This window comes from Megascapheus bottae, chromosome 9 (genome assembly GCF_031878675.1).
Source record: "Megascapheus bottae isolate mThoBot1 chromosome 9, mThoBot2.hap1, whole genome shotgun sequence".
Taxonomy (NCBI): domain Eukaryota; kingdom Metazoa; phylum Chordata; class Mammalia; order Rodentia; family Geomyidae; genus Megascapheus; species Megascapheus bottae.
The window spans coordinates 27,083,211-27,107,668 of NC_143517.1; the positions used below are offsets into that span (position 1 = coordinate 27,083,211).

At 37.9% G+C, this 24,458-nt stretch overlaps 1 protein-coding gene and 1 pseudogene across 1 annotated transcript in view; both read right to left on the reverse strand.

Annotated features, from left to right (window-relative positions):
- Pag1 (phosphoprotein membrane anchor with glycosphingolipid microdomains 1) overlaps window positions 1-19,371 on the reverse strand; it is a 59,331-nt gene extending 39,960 nt beyond the window's left edge. Inside the window, exon 1 of the mRNA XM_090338990.1 lies at window positions 19,291-19,371. The gene's annotated coding sequence lies outside the window, so the exon portion shown is untranslated. The remainder of the gene's footprint in view (window positions 1-19,290) is intronic.
- Window positions 19,372-21,017: 1,646 nt separating this feature from the next.
- On the reverse strand, window positions 21,018-21,152 carry LOC150058926 (thymosin beta-15A pseudogene; annotated as a pseudogene).
- Between the last annotated feature and the right edge of the window lie 3,306 nt (window positions 21,153-24,458).

A 24,458-nucleotide genomic window follows, 5' to 3' on the forward strand; every position in this document is an offset into this window, starting at 1 on the left:
TGTACTATTCACAGTTATTTCATTTTTCCCCTATGGTTTTACCCCCTGCTGTCACTGCTTTATATTTTGATACCCTGTGACTTGTGTATAAGTTTATCTGATTTGGAGAAGGAAGGGGGAAATCACAGAAATGGTGAGACAAAGGACAAGTGTGAATCAATACAACAGCAATACTTGCAAGACAGTATGGTGGAAATGAAGTTTACACCTTGGGGAGCTGGGGAGGGGTCAGGAAGAAGGGAAAGCAGAAGAAAACAAGGGAGGAAGTAATATGTTTCTACAAGTATGACACTCATTACATTACTTATATACCATAATCATTCTGTACGTCACTTTAACAATTAAATAAAATCTTAAAAAACTTAAAAGAAAGACCCCAAAACCTCTACATAATATTCATCCAGGGGAATGTTGTAGGGTTTGAATAACACTGTAAACTGAAGCAAGTAAGAGAATACACCTCTGCACACTGAAAACTCTACAGGAAGGAATAGGAGATACACTAGGCCTCCCTGGCACAGGTCGAAACTTTCTTAATAAGGACCAAGAATCACAACAAATCAGAGAAAGGCTGGATAAGTGGGACTGCATTAAACTGCAGAGCTTTTGTATGGCAAAGGACATAGCTAGTAAACTAATCAGGAAGCCTACAGAGTGGGAGAAGATCTTCACCAACCAAACAACGGACAAAGGCCTCATATCTAAAATATATCAACAACTCAAAAAATTGAATCACTCCAAAACCAACCTCCAAAGTAACAACCATCCCATTAAAAAATGGGCCAAAGACTTAAAGAGAGTCTTCTCTGAAGAAGAAACAAAAATGGCCTATAGACACATGAAGAAATGCTCAACATCTCTGGTCATAAAAGAAATGCAAATCAAAACAACTCTAAGATTCCACCTCACTCCAGCTAGAATGGCCAGGATCAGGAAAACGAATGACAACAGATGCTGGAGGGGATGTGGACAGGAGGGATCACTACTACACTGTTGGTGGGAGTGCAAACTCGTTCAACCACTATGGAAAGCAGTGTGGCAGTGCCTCAAAAGGCTAAACATAGAACTCCCCTATGACCCAGCAATTCCACTACTTGGCATTTACCCAACCACCCAGAAACAAGGACATACTAAACCCACTAGCACAACAATGTTCATTGCAGCACTATTCACCATAGCAAAGATATGGAAACAACCTAGATGTCCCTCAGTTGATGAGTGGATCAACAAGTTGTGGTATTTGTACACAATGGAATTCTATGCTGCTGTCAGAAAGAATGACATCGCCCCATTTGTTAGGAAATGGAAAGACTTAGAAAAAAATCATATTAAGTGAAGTAAGCCAGACTCAAAGGAACTTAGGCTCAATGGTTTCCCTCATTCGTCATAATCAGTAGAAACCTTGGGCTCTACTAGCAGAGATTTGCAATAGAGCAAAACCTTGATACATAAGGATATATAATGTGAAGCTAATTGAAAGGACCTCCAGGATAGTGAAACAAAAGCCATATAATGAATGATTGTTGTCCTTAATGTACTATGTTGTCTCTCATCTCCTTTGCTGTCCCTTGGTTATCTCATATTGGTAAAGTATCTCACTTTGTTATCTGATTTATTGAAGTTATTTGTATTTGGATATTTGAAATTTGATAGGGAAGGGGGGAAAACCAAGATGGGTGGGGGGTGTGGGGGGGGAGGGAAACGGATACCAAGACATGTGAAAGGGTATCAATGTATGTGAATTAATGCACCTTCTATCTGGCAAATATCATGTAACCCTTTTACTAATTACAATAAAAAAATTAAAAAAAAAAGAGAATACACCTCTGTAGTGACAAATAATAGAATAGTCATTGTAGGGGACTCCATGGGAAATCATACAATTCAGTCTCTATTTTTAGAGAGTTATGCTGCCAATTTTGAGGGGAAGGGGAGAAGACAGACATATATGGAATGGGAAGATGTTTACTTTAGGAAAAGAAGAGCTCTCAACCAAGATCATTATACAAAGATTAGAATTGTACTATAATTTCATTTTTCAATAAATTCAGCTTTCTGTATCACAGGAGGGAGGGAAGCAGTTAATGTATATTATTAGAGAAAAACCTATGGAATCAGCTTACAAATATTTTCTGCAATTATCTGTGTGTGTTCTCATGACATAAAACACCTTGAAAACCAGGAAAAGTTTTATTAACTTTATTGAGAACATTTATGTCATCATACAATATATATATATATATATCGCCATGAACCAGTTATGTCTGATATGTTTTTGTTTTCATGGTCAATTTTAAAGGAGGAGGTCAGATTTACCAAGAGGAACATTTGTATTGTTTGTTGGAAAGCTTAACATTATCAATTATGACATAATGCTTCTGATTGTCTGGTAAGACACCATTTAATTATATTATGAACTTTCCAAATTTGAAGTTTAATAGAACCATGAGAGCATAGTTTGGGTTTCTCAAACTAATATGGATGTGCAAAATGCATATTCTATCATGCTGATTTAGCAAGTAGTCTTTTTATAGTAGAGTATAAAAAAAGATATAACAACATCCTCAGTAGTAGTGGATAAATAGGCAGACAGTAGCAACATCTTGCTCCTCTAAGATGTCATCTCAGATCTAAGAGCCTACTTTATCTTTCTCCACCCATTGATTCATAGCCACCGTAATCAACTTACTTTTGTGTACTACCTCAGACCTTTCCTTCTTTTCCTTTCTTTTCCCTTCCTTCCTTCCTTCCTTCCTTCCTTCCTTCCTTCCTTCCTTCCTTCCTTCCTTCCTTCCTTCTTTCTTTCTCTTTCTTCTTTTGTCAGTCATGGGATTTGAACTCTCGGCCTGGGCACTGTCCCTGACCTCTTCAGCTCAAGACTCCCATCTTACCCCTCGAGCCAGAGTGCGACTTCTGGTTAACTGCGACTGGTGGTTAACTGGAAATAAGAATCTCACGGACTTTATTGCCCAGGCTAGCTCTGAACTATGATCCTCAGATCTCAGCCTCCTGAGTGGCTAGGATTACAAGCATGAGCCACCACGCCTGGCCAACTTCAGTTTTATCAAATGTTTTCATAGTTTTCTCTGTGCAGTTAAAAAATTTATGAAGAAATATAAGGTGGAGTTGTGTTTTTATTTCCAAATCATTATGAGTGGCTTTATTAAGGAGGAAACAACAGGATAAAGTAGTTGTCTTCGACCCAACAGCTAAGGCAGGAGACAGACGGCTTTCTCTGCTTCCATTCTAACTCCTATATTCTTCTACCTGTATGTCTGTCCCTTAGGAAAAAATGTGATTCTACAAAGCCTCTGTTCCTAAGCCAGGAACACATAGACTGTAACAGGGCTGCCACTGGTGCCACAGGGACCTGACAGGTAAGGAGCACGCACGAGATAGTTAGGGGGATATTCACCTATGAAATGAGACACCATATTTCTCATATATCTAGAAAGATAACTGTTCATTCTTTTTTCCCCTCCTACTTTGCTTTCTTATTAACACTATTTTAAGAAGACCACAGCACCAAATTAATGAAATTTGGTGACTGCAACTTGATGGTGGAGGAGCTGTTCTCTTAAAAGACACAGCCTTGTCTAAAAGGGATAACGGTCTATGGTTTCAAAAAAAATAGAGGAATGGGCTCCACTACCCAGTGTCAACCTGTGAGGGTTGTGAGACTGCTATAGATTTATGAGGTAGAACTAGCACTTAGGTGTTACAACTTATCTAAAAAGTGAAGAATGAAACAGATGATGTTTATTAAATTTGGCTGTAGCTTGTACTGTATATGCTTTTCTACGTATTCTAATTTATGTGTTCAACATAATTTTTTTTTGCCAATCCTGGGCTTGAGCTCAGGATCTGAGCACTGTCCTTGGGCTTTCTCAAGGCTAGATCTCTACCACTTGAGCCACAGCACCACTTCTGGCTTTTTATATATATGTGGTACCAAGGAACTGAACCCGGATCTTTGTGCATTTTAGGCAAATACTCAACCACTAAGCCAAACTTCTGGCCCCAACATAATTTTTAAACCAGTATGATTACTGAAAACCTTGCACTGGTTGGGGGATTCTTGAACTCTAGTTCCAAATGCCTACTTTTTTTTTTCTTGGTGCTTGTTGTGGTGCTTGAACTCAGGGTTTGGGCATTGTCCTTGAGCATTTTTGCTAGCTCTACTACTTGAGTCACAATTCCACTTCCCCTTTTTTTGGTTTAACTGGAGACTTTCCTATGTTGGCTGGAGCCTTCAGAGTAGCTAGGATTGTAAGTGTGAGCCACTGGAGCCTGACTTGCTTTTTATTTGCTAAAAAAAAAATGTTGCAGCATTTAATATATCTGCAGGACTTACCAAGAGGTAAAATACTCTTATCTGTATTTTAGATCTGTACCCAGTGTTCTATTTTTACCAAACACATGTCAAAAATATGGAAATCCCTTTAAAGACATATATGTGTGTATATATATATACCTCTCTCTCATATATATATATATATATATATATATATATCATCAAGTTTAGAATATGAAGCCCCAGATGGCCCAGTAATAGCAACAAAAGCCACTTCCCTTGCCAACATGAATTTCACAAACTAGAAATCATTATCGGACCTGCAAGTGCAGACAGAGCAAGTCTACAGATACTTATTACTATATGCTAGGTATTACGTTAGGTACTTCATTACATGGTCCATAAAACACTATTTTAGAAACAAACACTGAATGCTCAAAATGAACTGTTTATTCTTCACCACAAAGGCACTGGAGCATCTCCAGAATGCTCCAGAATGCCTAGCCTGTATACCCATGTGTTCTAGCAAGACAGGGCTGTGAATGCAAATGGGACTCACGGCCTTTAAAAGCAAAATCAAACTTATATGCTGGGTTGTCTTGAATATTTAACTGCTCTCTCTCTCTCTCTCTCTCTCTCTCTCTCTCTCTCTCTCTCTCTCTCTCTCTCTCCTTCTCAATCTCCCCCCCCCCTCATAATCTAAGTTTGTAGGATTCAAACAACTTAGTAACTGCGATGGAACAACTACATAAACATAAATGCCACACTGTGATTATAACTGATGAGATAGGGAGACAAGGCTTACTGATTCAAAGGCTTCCCTGTTGCCTGGAGAGGAAGAAAGTAAGAAAGAGATGAGATGCAAGCCTCATCTCTAATCACTTCACCTCAAGGACTTTCTGAAATCATAAAAAGGACTGTTGTACAGTGGCAAATCAGTGCTAGATAATGATGAATTGACTAAGTAGCCACATGATGATGCCAGTGGTCCTGAGATTTCTGAAGAAGTGGGTTGGGTGCATTAGGTTAGAGTCAGAAGACAGAGACCAGTGCTCTTTAAGAAGGGTAAAAAGTCTATCACTCTACAGATCAGACACCACCCTTAAAGAATACTTGCGATAATCCTACACTGCATTTCGGAGTAACTGTTCATAATCTATTTACATCAAAACAGAAAGGTATTTTTTGACCCAGTTCACATATCTGATTAAAGATATTCTAGCTGACGCATAAAGGTATTTCCATCCAATGCAATTTATGAGATTCAAGAGTAATTTATAGATCCAGTCTAGAACTATATATTGCTTAGTTGGTTTTGTGAAAATACTAATAGTAGTAAAAGAAATCAGTGAAGGTTTATGAAGATTTTCACTCTTTGCTTAAGTTTTGACATGGGTTCTTGCCTGTTGTATATATAGCTTCTAATAATTTTGGAATTCAAATATTGCATGCAATTGTTTTGGGTTCTTTTCTTGTATTAACCCTTTGTGTGTTACACATAGCTCTCATGGGACTGTCAGCCTCATCATGTGATAGCACGTAGTACTCACACCAAAGGACACACGCATGCACTCAGAGCCGTCTCTCCCTACTTCTGTTGTCCTTCTGCACCAGAGAAAGAGTAACACCAAGTGCATTCAAAGGCTCATCTGATACTCTAAATGAATAAGCAATTAAGTACTTTGGCTGAATTTTTTTTTTTTTTTTTTTTGTGGGTCATGGGGCTTGAACTCAGCCTGGGCGCTGTTCTTGAGCTCTGTAGCTCAAAGCTTTGGTCCTACCCTTTCCATTTTCTAGAGCTTAACTGGACATAAGAGTCTCAGGTCCTTTTGTGGCTGGGCTGGCTTTGAACCTTGATCCTCGTATCTCAGCCTCCTGAGTGGTTAGGATTATAGGCATGAGCCACCATGCCCGGCTTGAAAGATTGTGTCTTTAATATAACTAAGGAAAAGCTAATCACTTCCAAGCACTGAACATCTACAATTTGCCAAGTACTTTTTTCCACTCATGTGAAAATATTGTATTTAACTTGTTATCTAAAGGATTTCTGTGAGGTACAGATAGGCAGAAAAGACAGTACAAATGGTTTTTCCTTCCCAGTATCTTTACTTTGTGTGTGTGTGTGTGCTCATCCTGAGACTTAAACTCAGTACAGGAGAGCTCAGCTGTCTCTTAGTTTTTTTGCTCAAGACTTGCGCTCTACTACTTCAGCTACAGCTTCATTTTCAGTATTTTTCTGGTTAACTGGAGATAAGAGTTTCATAGATTTGTCTGCTTGGGCTGGCTTTGAACAATGATCCTCAAGATCTCAGTCTCCTGAGTAGCTAGGATTCAGGCATGAGCCATTGTTACCAGGCTTGTATTTTTATTGCAGTGTGACTCTGTAGCTCCATGTAGCCATATATGTCCATCTATCTTCTCATTTCTCATTGGGACTCACTGTAGTCTTGGTGAGTGCTTTCATTCTGCAACTGCTCACAAGCTTTGCACGCTTCTTCTACTCTTACTCTTGGAACTCTGTGATAAGCTCAGACTAGTGTATGGGACAGCAGAGAGATATACGGTATCCTTGTTTTCCCTAAGTTATCCAATGTCCAGAGGCAGAGAAAGATAGCTGACTATAAGTTGATGACAGAAGCGCCCAAAGGAGACCAGAAAAATTCTCACAGTAAACGAGCAGCCTAGAAAACCACAGAACCTATGGAGATTGCTTGATGTTCTTAAACTATGGGGTAGTTGATTATATAGTCAAAGCTAGTTGAGAATAGCAGGCATTCTTAACCTCAGTATACTAAAGAGACATCATAGTTTATCCAAGCACGACTAGCTGGTAAGTAGTAATGCTATTAGGTTATCACATTTGCTTTAAGGGCCCATACTATTAAGTCCCTTTTATTGCTTTTGTTTTTTGGTAGTCCTGGAGTTTGAACTTAGGTTGCACTTGGCAGGTATTATCTCTCTAGCCCTTGATGATATATTTTTTAATATCCTTATATAGAGTACTTTGTATATGCTCAGTGTTGGATTAAATGTATTTCCTACATGTAGGGGGCTTACCATCTCTAGTTGTTTTTTACAAATTAAATTGCCATTTGGGTGATCTGTGATTCATAGTACTGGACATGTGTGTTCTGTCTTTGGAACTTGTTCAAATATAATCACTCCTCAGAAATTTCTCTTAATCTTCCTTAGGCATCTTCGAAGAGAGAAATAAAAATTTCCAATTTGGAGTTAATTGTAAAACCAATCACAAGACAAAGGTCAAATGGTGAACCAATGCAAAAATGATATTCCCAAGACAATGCATTGGAAATGAACTTTACAACTTGGTGTGGGGGGGGAGGGTAAGTGGGTGAAAAATATTGGAGGGGTAAAAATACATAATAAGAAATCTACTCACTACCTTATGAATGTAACTCTAACCCCTCTGTACATCACCTTGACAATAAAATTAAATTTAGAAAAATCCACAATTGCTCATTTCTTTCTTTCTTTATCCTTGCCCTTTGTGATATGACATTTCAGTAACAATGTAATGACTATCAGGAGATGAAATAAATCTCTCCATCTTCTGAATTTGGACTTGCCTTGTGACTGTCTTTGAGCAAGAAATATGGCAGAAGTGGCAGTGTGGCAGTTCTGAGAAGCCTTATGACCTTTGTATGTTCCCAAACATTCTCTATTTCCCAAAAATTTTGGTCTGTTCCTTCCAAAGAAAGAGAGACCACAAGGGCTAGAGCTCAGCCAGCCAGTTGTCTGAGATGAAGCCTCCACACATGTGAGAAGAGGCCAGGCATGATTAGCAAAGCCAAACCATGCTGACCACTGTCATATATAGAGAATCAAGCTGAGCTAAGCCTGAAATGCCCATCCCAGAATTAGGAGCTAAAAAAAGTCACTGAAAGCCACTAAGCTTGTACTGAAGCAACAGATAAGGGAGATCTATTGTGCTTTTTATATATGAGATCTGTTGTACTCTTACTTTTCAACTCAGTTTTTTGAATAGCCAGAATGAATGGATGAATGAATGAATGGCTAAATATTCAACTACACTTAAGCTGAGACTTTCCTAACAAAACAGAACTTTGGCTTTTGGAATAGCAAACATTTCCCTTGCCTAGATGGGAGTCAAAGCAATGTTTAAGCACAAGACCTGCTACTTAGCAGGTGTGCTCAATAAATGCTAGCTCCCACTGATTCTGAGTGTGAAATCAGATGCCAAACAAAAGCCAAAGCAAACACCATGTACTGAGATGGTCTGGATGTTTTTTTTTCCCTAAATGCTTTCACAATCAGGGCAATCACTCTGGGGTACCTGGAAGATGGAGATTTAGGACAAGCAACATGCTGCTTTTGTTTCGGTAGATGTGGGCAAATGTCTTTATTTTTGAAAATGCACACTTTTTGTGGCTTCCTACATCCTCCAACCACCCCACTATCAAGAGTAGAAGTCCTGCAATGGAAAGACCACACTGGAGGCCTCTTGCTTATTAAAAACAGTGCTTCATAGCTTTGATTACACTCTGGAAGCATGTTGTGTTTGTGTGTGTGTGTGTGTGTGTGTGTGTGTGTGTGATGGTAGTGGGGGCTTTAAAAATGTCTCCAATAATTGATTTAGCTAGTTTAGGGGTACAGTTTGCAAGTGGAGACTTTGAAAAGCCTTCTGCGTTATTCAGTGAGGAGTCCTAGTTGAGAACCTATCCTTAAGTTTTCTCCCCAGACTGCTTCCACCAGTGAAATGGTTATTACTGCCTTAACTTTATTTTTTAACCAAAAATAAATCTTGGACTTATTTTATCCATTTAAACCATTTTGACAATTAAGTTTCTACTCCTAGCAAGATCTCCAATTCATATTGCAAATATTTATGGATATCAGGAACTAAGTACATGCTTTTATTAAAACTAAATGAATTAGACTCATAATTGTACAAGGCAGTGGTCACTTTATACAATCATGACCAATGAATAAGTGAGGAAACAAGAGGTTTAAAAGAACAAAGCCATTTATCCAAGGTCCCACTTGTATCAACTGAAGATACTAGGATTACAGTTATTCTGACTGCTTCCAGAGCCTGGGCTATGGCAAATATCACCTGACCTATTCCACCCACTGCTGTACTCTGGGTCCTCATGTAGTCAGGCCACAGGAGACATTTACCTGCAGCTCAGCATCCTCACCATCTCACTTCCTGAACTGCTACTGTTGCATTGTTAGGAGCCCTTTAATGGGAGCCAATAGAAGGAATGACTATAAATGCTGAGCTGTAACTGCCTTAACTTTTAAAGGAATTTTTAAAAGCATCTTCTATCAAAACCCAGCCCTGACTTGCTATAGCTGAGAAGCATTTTTTTCCCTGATAAACAATGATGAGCGCAAAAGAAATTAAGAAATAATTTTCAGGAAAGCCATTTCCTGATGATTGACTACTTAAGTACAATATAAACACTTGGTAAGGTCGTCTAGGTCTTAAAAACCCTTGAACTTATATAAGGAAGTGTTCAAAATTTTATTGGCCTAAAATGACATAACACATACATTACATTAAATAATATATCAAACCTAATTTGTATCTAAGTATACAATAGTAAAGTATAGTTGACCCAAATCTTTCTCTATGAAAAATGCACATTACTCCAAAGGTAAAATAATTTTCACAAATTGATGTCTTACTAAATATTTTAAGCTCAGGCTCAACCTAAGTATTAAAAAACCTGTGGTTTCATCTTCATACTACATAAGGGATTCTCCCAAATGATAATAGTGTTATTTTTAGCCATTATTTATTTTTATAGCATTTAAAGTGGTTGAAAAATGATGGTTTTATTATACCAGCATAATGTATGCAAATTGCTTTAATGTCAAGACTTTATCCTCAATAATTCTGTAACTGCAACCACAAAATGGACCGGAAACATATATTCAGAGTGAGAACTTTATAAATCACAGTCTGTCCAAGAGGAAAAAAAAATCAGTTTTGACATTTCTGATTTCACAGTTAACACTGGAGACAAGATACAGAAAGCATAAACTAGAACAAGTAATGCTCAGGATTGAATGTTTAGCACAGGACTTTAGAGTCTGTATCGTCTTGCTTCTCTGGAGGTTTCTAGAAGATAATTGCAAAGTGTGATCAAGCCCCCCTCCAAATCACATGGAATTGGTTCCCAGTTTGCCAAACAGGTTTTTAAATATATATATATATATATATTTTATTTTTTAACCACTGCTACAGATGGCTAAATTTAACATAGAAGGGCAACAGGAAAAATGATCCTTTTCTACTTCAATTCTTCTTAACTACAAAACAAAATCAACTATAGTCATTTTTTGTCTAAGTTACAAGTATATTTGTTGAACTTTTTAAAGGTTATCATTGGCATATTATAATTAATGAATCACTATATCATTATTCTCTATAGTCCATACTTAATTTACCTTTGCCCAGTTTTTCCCAGATGTCCCTCTTTTGTTTTAGCATTTCAGCCAGGATGGCACATCATAGATAATCTTCTTTGAAGAGAGAAGAAAAAGGGGGAGGAAGGAGAGAGAAAGACAGAAAAGGAAAGGGAGAAAGGAGAACTAGTTTTCTTCTCTCAGCCAATTAAGGGCAAAACCTTACAAATTACTTTCCCATGTTCCCCAATACAAAAGAACAGGGCATATGTTAATGAAGTAGCATGGAGTTTTAATTATGAGAAATACATTGTGGATAAGACAAAGATTAGGTTAGAAAGGATGTGACATTTGGAAGGACCCTACCAGATAGTCTGTTTTCAACATGGATTAACAGTCCAGTAGGCAGGACAGTATGAAAACATAGAGTAACAACAGCCATTTATATAAAACCATAGTAATACTATGCAATATGCCATTGCTTCTTCTAAGAAAGCTTGCATTTTTAAAGCCCATAGAGATGTAGTGATAGTTTCCTTGCCAATGTTTATGTAAAACATTTTCCAAACAAGAGTGATTCATCTTATTCTGAAACAAATTGTTAGAACATAGCTAAAGACGTTAGTGTTTGCATCCCTAATACAAATGCCAAGCCAAAATCTTACTCTGCCTGATAGAGTAGTATAAATGGGGAAATTAAAATACTATACATGTTCTCCAAGTTGTTAAATATCCTTCCTTAACACTTACTTCTTAGAATAAATAACTTGTTCTTTCAAAGTTTGGCAATGAATGCTAGTTCCATTCAGAGAAATGTCGTAGCTTATTTCAATTAATGAAATGTCAAGGATTACTCATAGATATTTCTTTTTCTTTAGATCATATACATTGAACTGCCTCTTTAGATATTTGTTACAAAAAGCAGTTACTCTGATGACAATGAGTTTTTAAATTAAGAATTGGAACAGCAAAGCAACATTAATGTTGGAAAACTGATGCTATGTGTTTCAATATAATAATAGATATGAAATTTATTTATTATAATAAAAACGAATGATAAGTCAGACTTCAAAGCTAAGAAATACATCAAATAAGATTATATAAATACTGCTCTAAGAGCACCATGTAAACATTAAATTAAATTTTAATAGCTCACGTAAAGAAGTCTTAAAAAGAAATCAACTTGCCATGCACTGGTGGCTCATGTCTCTAATCCTAGCTACTTAGGAGGGTGAGATTTGAGGATTATGGTGCAAAGCCATCCTGGGATGAAAGTCTGTGAGACTCTTATCTCCAGTTAACCACCAGAAAACCAGAAGTGGAGTTGTGGCTCAAAGTGGTACAGCACTAGACTTTAGCTGAAGAACTCAGGGATAGTGCCCAAGCCCAGAGTTCAAGCCTCACAACCCCCCCCCCCCAAAAAAAAAGAAAAATCAACTATAGGGCCTGAGAGTATGGTCTAGTGGTAGAGTGCTTGTCTAGCATGCACGAAGTCCTGGGTTCAATTCCTCAGTACCACATACACAGAGTTAGCACACTTTTAAAGAGGTGATTCATGGACAGAGAGAGGGAAGAAGGGCAAGACTGGCTTCACAACATTTTCTGTTCTTTAGACGTCATTATATAACAGTCAAGACTTCACGATACACAATTACAATGATGTATAATGCTTCTATGCTTACTGTTCTTAATCAAAATTGAACATATATTTAAAGTAATGGCATGTTAGAAATTTATAAGAATGGTAAGATTCTCTTTATCTATGCAAATAATTGTTCCTTCTTTTTCTGAGCTTCATTAAAGATGCTATGTGTTGTGCAAAGTTAAATTTTTGTAAGCCTTCAGGGGAGATATATTGTTTTAAAATGTTATAATATATTAATTAACCTGGGTAAAAGGATATGATTTTAGGTAAATTATTATTACATATGATCAAGTTTAAATTCAATCTTCAATCATTATACTTTGACTGCCCAACTACCTAAATTCTTTTGTAATGAATTGCGTAACTGGCAGGCAGTTTTTATTTTGCCAGTCCTGGGGCTTGAACTCAGGGTCAGATCACTGAACTTGGGTTTTCTCAAGGCTAGCACTCTAACCATTTGAGCCACTGCACCACTTCTGGCTTTTTCTATGTATTTGGTAACTGAGGATTTAAACCTGGGTCTTTGTGCATGGTAGACAAGCACTCTACTACTACGCCGAACTCCCGGCCCCATTTGCAAACAATTTTTGAATTGGCATAATAGTATATATTCTTGGTTTGAGGGTCTTTGTAAGTTTCAAACTGTATCTCATATGCCAGGATATACAAAATAGTTTTTGTCTTCAGTGTATCAGGGAGAGTGAAGAGGATGGACAGACGGACAGATGGACACACAGACACGCAGACAATTTATTTAATTTAGCCACCACTCAGTTTAAGAAAAAAATACCAACACTATGAAAGCATGTAAGAACACTGATTAGTTGGCTGAAGATTATAAAATTCTTTCAGCAATGTTCCTTATGCTTACTACATAATGAACCAGGTATCCATTATGTGTATGAAGTCAGAATATGAGTAATGATAAGAACTAATTAAAAGCACTATGGGAGCTGGCATTGTTCATGTGAGCCATAAGCAGGCTTGCTCATTTGAATATCTCTAATGGCTGTGCATCTTCTAAGAAACTCTCTTCCCAATTTTATCACAAATATCTAGGCATCATTTAACGAATTAATTACTGTCATTTTATTTTTTATTGTCTTATGTTAGCTTTGTGGGGATGGATGGGTGGGTGGGATGTCATGGCTATATTTCTGTGTTTACAATACATTTCAATCCATCTTGTTTATTCTATCCCTCTCCCTTCTCCCCATTCCCCTTTAACCAAACAATTTCAGCAGGTGTCATTGTTCTCTTTTATTAGAGGCAAATATCCTACGTTCAGCATACTAATCCTCTTCATTTTATTTTAACTTTAAAAACAGAAATTGGATTTGAAAGTTTACTATTTTTTTTGCCAGTCCTGAGTCTTGAACTCAGGGTCTGGGCGCTGTCCTTGGGCTTTCTCAGGGCTAGAGCTTTATCACTTGAGCCATAGCACCATTTCTGCCTTTTTTCTATGTTTATGGTATCGAGGAATTGAACCAGGGTCTTCATGCTTGTTAAGCAGGCTTTCTACCACTTGGTCAAACTCCCAGCCTGAAAGTTTACTATTCTAAACAGTGTATGTAATACATCTATGATACCTTTGAGTCCCAGTGGTTTTCTAAAGTGGCTGTCAGGAAGACCAGTCTCACTTCTCTTGGCTCTGCTCTGACAAATGACAATAAGTTAGCAAAGGATGGAAGGAAAGAAAACAGGGTATCTTGGAACTAAGCAAGAAGGAGGAGGCATGAAGAAGGTCAGACTAACAGGTTCTGCTTTGAACACTGCTTACCAAGGAGAGTAACTGGGACCTTGGGCCTTTAGTCACACAGTCCTGAAGGTGTGAGTAAAACATAGGAGCTCACAGAACTAAGACATAAGCGTCTCCATATATACCAAAGCTGGGATGGTAACTACGATGGAATGGTTCAGAAACTTGATGTATGTATAGTTACCCATAGTAAACATCTGCTAAGTTCTACGTTTCTTTTGGTGCATCTGAAGCCAGAATAGCTACATACAAGACCAAAAGGCTAAGAATTGAAAAGCATAATCAGAGTTCTGTCATAAAACTTTTGAGCTTCAACTTGGAACAGCTATTTCTCCTATGAGTATATAATTGTTTGTGTTTAGGGGTTTATTAACTATGAACAAATGAACATAATTTCCTTTTCTAAGTATTCACTAATAAAGCATCGAATAAAGCTTGATTCTATCCCATGAAAGGGTTTTCAGAACATATTTTGCACAAGCTTCCCATCTCTACTTCTCTTCACCTTTATTTTCCGTGTTTCCTTTTATCCTTGCCTATTTTTTTCATTTTAATGTGCTGTTTATTGTGTTACATTCTCAAAGCTCTTCTGGAACAAGGCAGGGTATAAACAAACAGTCCACAGCTACCAAAGATGGAAAGGGCTTAGAGAGAATCTAGCTCTATCTCCCATATTTTACAGACGAGAAATCTGAGGCTCCATGACCCAATGACTACTGGTTTAAAGACTAGAAATTTGGAGATTACAGTATCTAGCTGCTGCCTACAACAGGATATTCTGTTGTGTGTCCTTTTCTCAAACTATCACTGTCCAAGTGGTGTCAGCAGACATTTTCCCTACCTGAGAGAAAGCAAACTGAAGGCAATTGTGTATTCCACATAACAAGAAATTCTTTGAGGAATAAGTGAATAGATTTAATTCAGTCTAACCTATACCTCTTTAATATATGTGCTTGTAAATCTTGTTACTTTACTTCTTTGGGACCTGTATATAGCATCCCTCAGAAACACACTTCGGGAGACCCTAGAAAGCAGATAGGAGGGAGGAATGGTCAAATGTCCATTTTTCTACACATTGGCCTAAATATTGACTATTCTTGACATGGCCAAGTGGTGTTGGTCCACTGGTCTAGGAATATGGTCTGGTAATAGGGTATTGACGAAGGGGCAAAGCACTCGCCTGCAGCCTCTCTGAAGTCCTATACAGGTATGCTGGGGGAGGGCCTGTTCTTTAGGTAGGCATTATCCTGCAACCACTTTGACCCTAACCAGAGGGAGGAGGATTACAAATTCTTCCATTAACATAAATATGATCAGATGAAGAATGTACATTTCCAAACATGGTGACATGGCATCCTGTGTGTGCTTCTATAGGGATGCATGTGTGTTTATAGACCCCAATGGGATATGGCAGCTAAGCAAGTGTTGGTGTGGTTTCAGAAGGCCCAACACCCAAATTCTAGAGCCAATACCAATGCGAGGACTGATCAGGCAAGTATTCAGTCTCTCTGAGCTTTAATTTCTGTTTCCATTAAATGGGAATACTTGCTAGTATAAAATGGAAATAGGTAGTAAGTCAGCCAGGTGGATTACAAACATATTATATGCCCAGTATTTGGCCTAGGGTTTGCTTCATATTAAATCCAAGGTAGAATGATGCCATTTGGGATTCATTCTACCTCCCTTAATATATTTTTTTTCAATGTAGAAAACAGTAGTGTATAATAATGGCTTCAACAAGACTCTTACCCTCCTCCTTTTGAAGCCACCCCAGCTAATCAGTGGCAAGGATCCCTGTAAGGGCTGTGTGTATACTGAACTCCCACTGTTTCTGGTGAGTGGTTTTCAGAGCCTTGAAGAGCCAGTTCTCTGCCAGCCCATGGTAACTATCAGGCCTGGAGTACAGTGGCTACTGGGGATTCCAACAAAATACAATGAGCAAGCAGGACAGGAGATGTGGCTACCAGAGTCCCTGGCAACTAACCGCAGTTTCGCTGCAGTGCCCAGACACACAGCCGTCTCCCGGGGCACCAATCCTACAGCACAGGCAGCACTAACACAGAGCCCCTGGCAAGGCCAAAAGGCTGGCACCACCTTCATGACATCTGATTACAAAGCGAAGTCCCATGTTCCTCTCAGTCATCCTTACCTAGTTATTAAACATAACCAAGCAAAAATCATACACATACTAAAATGTGCCATCTAGAAGCAATAAGGAAATGGAACAACTCTGATTAAAGCCTTGGTTAGTTTTTCTTACTTTCTTAATTTAATTGGAAACACATAAATATATTTATCTCTCTGTGTAAATAATAATAATTATGATTATTTAAGGTTCTAGGAATCAAACCCAGGACATCACATTTGCAAGGCAAGTGCTCTACTACTGAGCTACACCCTCAGGTACACACATGCATGCACACGTATATATTCACATATCTATATTCATATATGCATATATTTTGTATACATATATGTAGGAAGAGACACAAATACAAACCAGGTCTTACTATGCAGCACAGGCTGGCCTTGAACTCACTATGCTGTGTATACTGACGTTAAATTTAAGATCCACCTATTTCCACTTCCCAAGTGCTGGTATTACAAATACACCACAATGTCTGGCTAGCTATCTTAAAAATACACATATTGCTGGGTTGGTGCCTCATGCCTGTGATACTACCTATTCAGGAGCCTGAGATCTGAGGATTGTGGTTCAAAGCCAGCTCAGGCACTAAAGATGGACTTTTATCTCTTATCTCCAATTAACCACAAGAAAACCGGAAGTGGTGCTGTGACTCAAGGAATAAGGTGGGAGCCTTGAGCTGAAGAGTTCAGGGACAGAGTCCAAGCCCCATGACTGATCAAAAAACATTTAATAGTACATATTAAACATTAACATGCATATTAATTCTATACACTTAAAACACCTGTATTTTACATCTATTTAACTATATATTCAAAAAGATTGCCACATTTATTTTAAATAATTGAGAAACACAAATGATTAATTCCAGTAGTCTTGAAGTAAAAGATGGGATTTAGTTACTGAAGACCAATTCCTACATAAACTATACAGAAAGGCCTCACATATTTATAATAAATCTAATGATCTCAGAACTGTAGTTTTAGAAATCTCATAATTTATATTATAGAGTACTTGTGAAAATATTCAGGAGGTTATCTGTACACATACAAGCAAAGACTGGCGAGCAAGGAGAAATCTCCATGTTTGATGCTGAGGGACCTGATAGTGATCCCTAAACACCTGCTACTGAGAATGCTCTGGGATTGGAGTCTCTTCTCTTGTTCACATGCCCTGTGAACAAAACAGACTGCATTCTCCAAACATTTTCTACTCTAGTAACACACACACACACACACACACACACACACACACACACACACACCCCACACACACACTTCTCAGGCACGTAGCAGCTAGGATTCTCAGGGATCACTGTAATTGTGAGATCTCTGTGCTCAAGGAAAGGTGGGAAAATACAGCCTTCCAGAAGCTGAAACCCAGGACCTCAGTCATGCTTCTATTTCTGTCCATCCCATTTCCAGTCCTGGGTTTGCACAATGCTTTGAATCTTCCCTTGCAATTGTGGAATCAATTTTGCAGTTGTTGCTTTAAAGTTATGAGTATGCCACCCTTTCACAATCCCCAGCAATATACCTCTTACTTCAATGCACGTCTTTTAAATTTGTTTTATTTTCTTACCTGAGGCAGCACACATTTGCTCCTGTGAATCACCAGATAATGAGCATGGACTAATATTCATTTTATGCTGATGTGAATGCTGATGCATAAGGAACAGTATCAGAGCAGGTCTGATGTGCTCCTAGAGTATTTAGTTCTTGCTACTACAGCATTTAGACAGGCATATTGCTCTCTTAAAACCCTTTTTCATGTAATACATGTACAATGCAATATGAAGAAAGGAGTCACTGAAAGGAAAACTAGTTCCCCAAATTATGACTTACATCTCAGTAATGAGAAGCTATTCAAATATATTTTTAAAAGAAAATCCCTAAGCTGATCTATTCCTTAGAATGTTGAGATTTCCCACTGCTCTGCTATTTTTCCATTCTGTATGCAGAGCACAGATTCCTGCCAAGCCCATTACAGTGAGCAAACAATGCCCTCTCTGTCAGACAGGGAATGAATAGTATCACAAAATTCTCTAATGTACAGCCTGCACCCCCATACCAAAGCCCTTCAGAAGAGAATACCAGGATGAGGGCTGATGAGAAAGACCTGCCTCTCTCCCTGGTCAGTCTGAAACTGCCTTTCAGAACATAAGGGTAATGCCACACATGTATTCCTTCTGAATAGAAACTTGGTGAGTATCTTTTCTTTCAAATAAGGTCACACACTTTTGCATTTCTGGATATATGAGTACACAAACACCTTCCTAAGAAAATAAGCAACATTTCAGGGTTCGGCAAAATCAGTTTTTTGTTACAAATTGAGCAGCAACAGGGCAACTTCATAGAAATGACACAGCAATTTGTGTTAAAATATTGGCAGCTAATTCATGAGGGCTGCGTTTATTAAGCCTTGATTCCTGCAAATCTTGTAGTTCATAAAGAAATAGCTGAGAGCTACTATTCTTGGGTCTCAGTGTCTGTTTCTTTTCCTCCTTGTTACACCGACACACATACATGAACATACACTTCACCCTCCTACAAGGAGAGGATTTTCCAACACTAGAACTTCATGCAATATTTCTCATGAACTAATAAAAGGCTTAATTTATAGGCATTTTCAGAGATGAAAAGGAATTTCCTAAAAATCTTCCTCAATCTGTAAGCTTTAAAGGATTATCCTATTTTTTTAAAATGGAAAAATGTCCTTTTATACTCAAACCACACACTGGCTTTTGTTGTTTTGAAGATCTGTAACAGAGTAGTTTAGCTTTCCTTTCCTTTCTCTGTTTCCACACATTTGCAGTCCAGCTCAGCTAGCTCCCAGAGTTTGATGGCATTTTCCTGGTGACACATTTAGCAGAGGCTGCAGTATGCCCAACAGCTCTACTCTACTTTCTCTCTCTCTCTCCCTTCTCTCCCCCCTGTTTCTTCTCACATCACTCTCGGTCTGCATTAGACTAAACAATTAAAGCTTTGTACGGTAGCACTGGCATCCAAAAAGTCTCATGATGTACTTATTAGTACAATGGTAATATTTACCTTGGAGAGTGGTCCAAAAAAAAAATATCCCAAATTCTGGCAATGTATCCTTTTCAAATGTTGCTATGGTGAGAGTCTCTCTTCTTTCTTGGCCTATAACCAAAAAGAAAGTTAGAAAAAAAGGGGGCAGATGGATTTGTACTATGAAAGACATTTTGCCCAGTAAAATGCTGGCACATTGATAACCCTTCTTAAACACAGCAAACCACCAAGTTTTAACCTCTAAACAGGTACAACTATAAACAGCAGTGAATAAATATGAGATTTGCTTTAAAATAACAACCAAGCTAGTGTCTGATGAAACACAAATCAATTTACTTGCTCTTTTCATATTTTTCCTACTTTATGACAACCCAATTTCTGTGTAACTGTAGTAAAATTAAAACCATCAAATAACTGTTATGTGAATTTGAACTACAATACATGATTTAGTTGAAAGTACATTTATGCTTTTCTTTTTTGACAAGGTAAGCTGTGTTTTAACTGGGCAGATTTCTTAGTAAAAGGCATCTCTGATGCAGTGTGACAGCATGGCATGAATGACATGTGGATCTAATCCTTTACCATTCCTATGTGGAGATGGGGAGAAGGCTACAGAGGGGACCTTCTAGTCTACTCTGACTCATCAGCTCCCCAGCATTATTTGTAGTTATGCTCGGTTTTGGTCCAGGGTTTCCTTATCCTCCTTTCTTCCTATCTACTAACACACCATGGTGAGAGTGGTGTGAGATGGAGGAGAGAAGGGTGGGAAGAATGAATGAATGGTGTATACTCTATGGAGAATACCTACGTTGCTGACCAGGATTCAGAACCTCTCAATTATTTTAGCAAACCAAGACAAAATTCTTGATTTTCATTATAAAAACCCAAGCAGGACATGCATTTCCTACATTTGTATCTACTGATATTCATCTGACACATTTCTTTCCTTGGAAAATTAGCAGATTCTTTCTGCTATCTCAAGATGTATCTATTGTTTCCCTGTCAGTTATCAAGTGGGGAAGACTGACTTTTTGTTTGCCACGGCATCCAGCTACATTATCATTTATTTTAAACATAAATCCAAAAAGATCAGAACAAGACACACAATCATGGGCTGTCTTCCTCCAGCCTGACTTCAGGTCCTTGCACTATCAATCACGTATTGGGGGAGGGCAGGGCTTCACTGAGGTGAAGTAGCTGGCAAATAAGTGAGTTTTCATGCCTTTGTTCTACTCTTTCATTAGCTTTCAAATCAAACCTTCTCCTACACTCCTAACATCTGGAAATATTTAGATGTGGATTTTTCACTGCAAATCTCCTCACTTTTCTATGACAATAAGTCAAACCAGGGGAACTCTCTCCAAATAGTTACAAATACAAGCAAAATTTGATTAACCAAATCACATGGCTATACTTAAAAAATCCTTTCTTTTACTAGGTGTTATTTTAATGTTATAGGTGAAATGAAAATCAAGAAGCTGCAAAAGCATCCGACTTTTTATTGATTAAAACTGGCTTGCTCTGTTACACACTGGAACATCAAGGGTGAAATTACTGTGATGTGCATCTGCTGTCTAGAATTTCCCTTTAAAAATGAACTTAAGGGAACCTGGCTACTCCTGACCTCTTAGGGAACATGGTGGGGAAACCATCGGCAGGTGTCTCACATTGCTACACATAGGTTTAAAAACAAAACAAGCCTCCCAGGTGGTGTTGACACTTGTTCTTGAGAGGATATCCCCATTTTAGGATGTTTGGATACACTCTTTCTCTTGCTGGATAGATTCCTGTGAGGGAGGAGTGTTTTTTTTCCTCAGTATTAGTTTTCTTCAATTTTGCTGGTCAAAATTCACTTCGGACATGTCTAGTTTATCACTCATCTTCAGTAAGAGGCTGGAGGCCTGGTGACTCCAGCTGCTAGGACCTGGCTGAAGAAGGCTTGCCGGTACCAGGCAGGTTGGGTCAGTTAAAAAATTCTTATTAAAATGTTATTTCCCATTAATAGTATTAGAATTATTCCTTCTCTTTTACTAGACATGAATAAAGAGCTTGATTCAAAAATTAAACACAACTTGATAGTCTAATAAGATAAAAATGGTACATAACTTTGCATTTCTTTTCTTTTTGCCAGTCCTGGGGCCTGTACTCAGAGCCTGAGCACTGTCTCTGGGCTTTCTCAAGACTAGAGCTCTACAGCTTGCGCCACAGCACCACTTCTGGCTTTTTTCTATGTATGTGAGGAATCGAACCCGGGTCCTTGTGCATGCTAGGCAAGCACTCTACCACTAGGCCAAACTTCAAGGCCCCCACAACTCTGCATTTCCAAGATAGGCATTGCATGAATTGAAAATATTTCAGGAAAACGAAGCAATCAAGACAGTGATACTATTATAAAGATGGACATACAGATTAATGGAATAGAATTTAGTATCCACATAAATAAACTTGTATATTTATATTCTTTTAATAATATGGTGAATTGGTATTTTTGGCAAAGGAGCCAAGACTATTCAATGAGAAAGCAATCACTACAACAATCAATACTGGGACATCTAGATAAATCCATGCAAAAGAATGAAGCTGGATCCTTAGCCCAGACCCTGTTAAAAAGTTAACTTGCTGGATGTGGTAATATATATCTATAATCCCAGAACTTGAAAGATGTAGGCAGAAAAACAATTTCAGGCCAGCCTGGGCTACATAGTGAGGCCTTTTAGATATATGTAAAACTCTTGAAAGAAAATAGATCTCTATAAGCTCAAATTTGGCAGTAGAGCTTTAGCTATGATACAAATGTATAAACAACAAAAATGTTTAAAAAAAAAGGTAAATGGGACTTTATCCAAATAAGAATATTTTCTGCTTTAGAAAACACTATCCAACCAGATGCCAGTGACTCTCTTCTATAATGCTAGTTACTTAGGAAGCTGAGAAATGAGGGTTCTTGGATGAAACTAGCTTAAGCAAAACAGTCTAAGACATTCCATCTTCAAAACAACCAGAAAAAAGTTGGCATGGCTCAAATGGTAGAACATCAATTGAGTGAGCAAGAAAGCCAAGCAACTGTGAGGCTCCGAGTTCCTATCCCAATAGTAGAAAGAAAAGAAGAAAGGCAGGAAGGAAAGAAAGAAGAAAGGAAGGACATTATCCAGAGTTAAAAAGAGAATGTAGAAAACAAGAGGAAGCAGGAAAGCCAAACTAATTCCGGTAGATCCATGAATGAAATACCATATAGAAATTCCTTTAAACAATTAATATGCACTTAAAAATAAATGACAGGAATAAAAAAATAGGTCCCATCTGGGGTGTGGGTACTAGTAGGATGAAAGAGTATATATATGATCAAAATACTTACATACATGAGAAAAATGAAACAATGAAACTTTTTTGAGATGGCTTTGGGAAGGAGAAGGAGAATACGGGAGAGTGATGGGAGAGGATGAGAAAGTATAGAGGAGGTGTCTGATGAAGGTACAGTGTATACACACATGGACATGTCAAAATGAAAGTCCTTGTACAACTAATTGATGCTAATAAAGCATATCAGTAAAGGGAAAATAAATATCAGAGTATATAATATATACTTATATATAAACGTCCTATAAGTCAAGAAAAGTAACCTCACCAAAAATGAGGTCTAAACAGACTTTTTTTCTAGAAAAATACAAAAGGGCCAATAAACACACAAAAAGATGGAAAACCTCATGTTCAGGAAAGTACAAACCAAAACCATAACCAGATACCACTTCACATCTACTATCACAGCAACAATAAAAGACAATAAGTGCTAGGATGATCTGAAGATATCATCACCCACACACTGCTGCTGGGGATGTGAAATGATGCATCCACTTGACAATAGTGTAGAACTCTTTCATAAACATTAAACATAATTACTATTTGACCTAACAATTTGACTCCTTTGACTCCTCGGTATATATTGAGAGGAATAAAATTGTGTGTACACACACACACTTATATATAGATGTTCATAACATTCACAACATCTCTGAAGTATAAACAACACAAATGCCCATCAACTGGTGAATAAACACAATATATGCATATTGATATAAAATATTATTCAGAATGATGAGAGGTTGGACATTGATTAAGATGTATTGTACTCACAAACTGACATGGTAAAATGAAACCCCTTTATGTAACTACATAGGATAACTAAAAAAAAAAAAAGGAATAATAAGTAAATAGTCCTACAATTGAGCAGGATACCATTGATTCATGCCTGTAATCTTAGCTACTTAGGAGGCTGAGACCTGAGGATTGTGGTTCAAAGCCAGCCTGGGCAGAAAGTCTGTGTGACTCTTATCTCTGATATATTATTACTAAAAACAAAAAAAGCCAGACTTGGAGCTGTGGCTCAAGTGATAGAGCTTTGAACAAAAAGAAGCTCAGCAATAGTGCCCATGCTCTGAGCTCAAACCCTAGAGTGGGTGCAAAACAAAACAACAAATTAACAAAACAACAACAACACCCTACAATTGATGGTTATACAAATCTAAATATACTATTACCTTAAATTTCATGCCTTAAATTGATGGATTGCATAATGCATGAATTGAATCTTGGCAAATCTTTTACCAAAAGTAAAATCATATTCCAAGAGATGTAGACATTATATTGTCAATAATCTTCCATATCACTCTAATTCTAGCTGATTCTTGGAGTTGTGCTGCAGTAAACCATTTAACTCCATTAACTGAAACAACCTGAGTTTAAAGGTGCATGGTTCTTCAGGTCTCCTCTAATCTCATGACTGTTCCTACATGTGGACAGTAGTTAAGCACTGCAAACAACTATTAGCTCAAACAAATCCTATAATTCTGATTTAATTTTCCTTTGTATTAAATAAATTTAGGACTTTCGAAATCAGCTATTTGCTCTAATACAACTGTTCCCACATCTGCCAATACTATGTCAGTGGAATTTCAACTCTGCCCCGTTTCTTCTGTATTTACTACACGGACAGTGTCCACGATCTCTTCTTAATACATATCGTGATGTTCATGACAGGGCCAAAACAAATGGATTCTGGGAGTTCACCATGTGCTTACCAAACCGACCTGAAGGCTTGCTCTGACTAAGGGCACTCAGAGCAACTGCAATAGTTTAATTTCTGGGACACCGGGGCCCTGAGGGATGAGCCATGCACCTGACAGATGGCT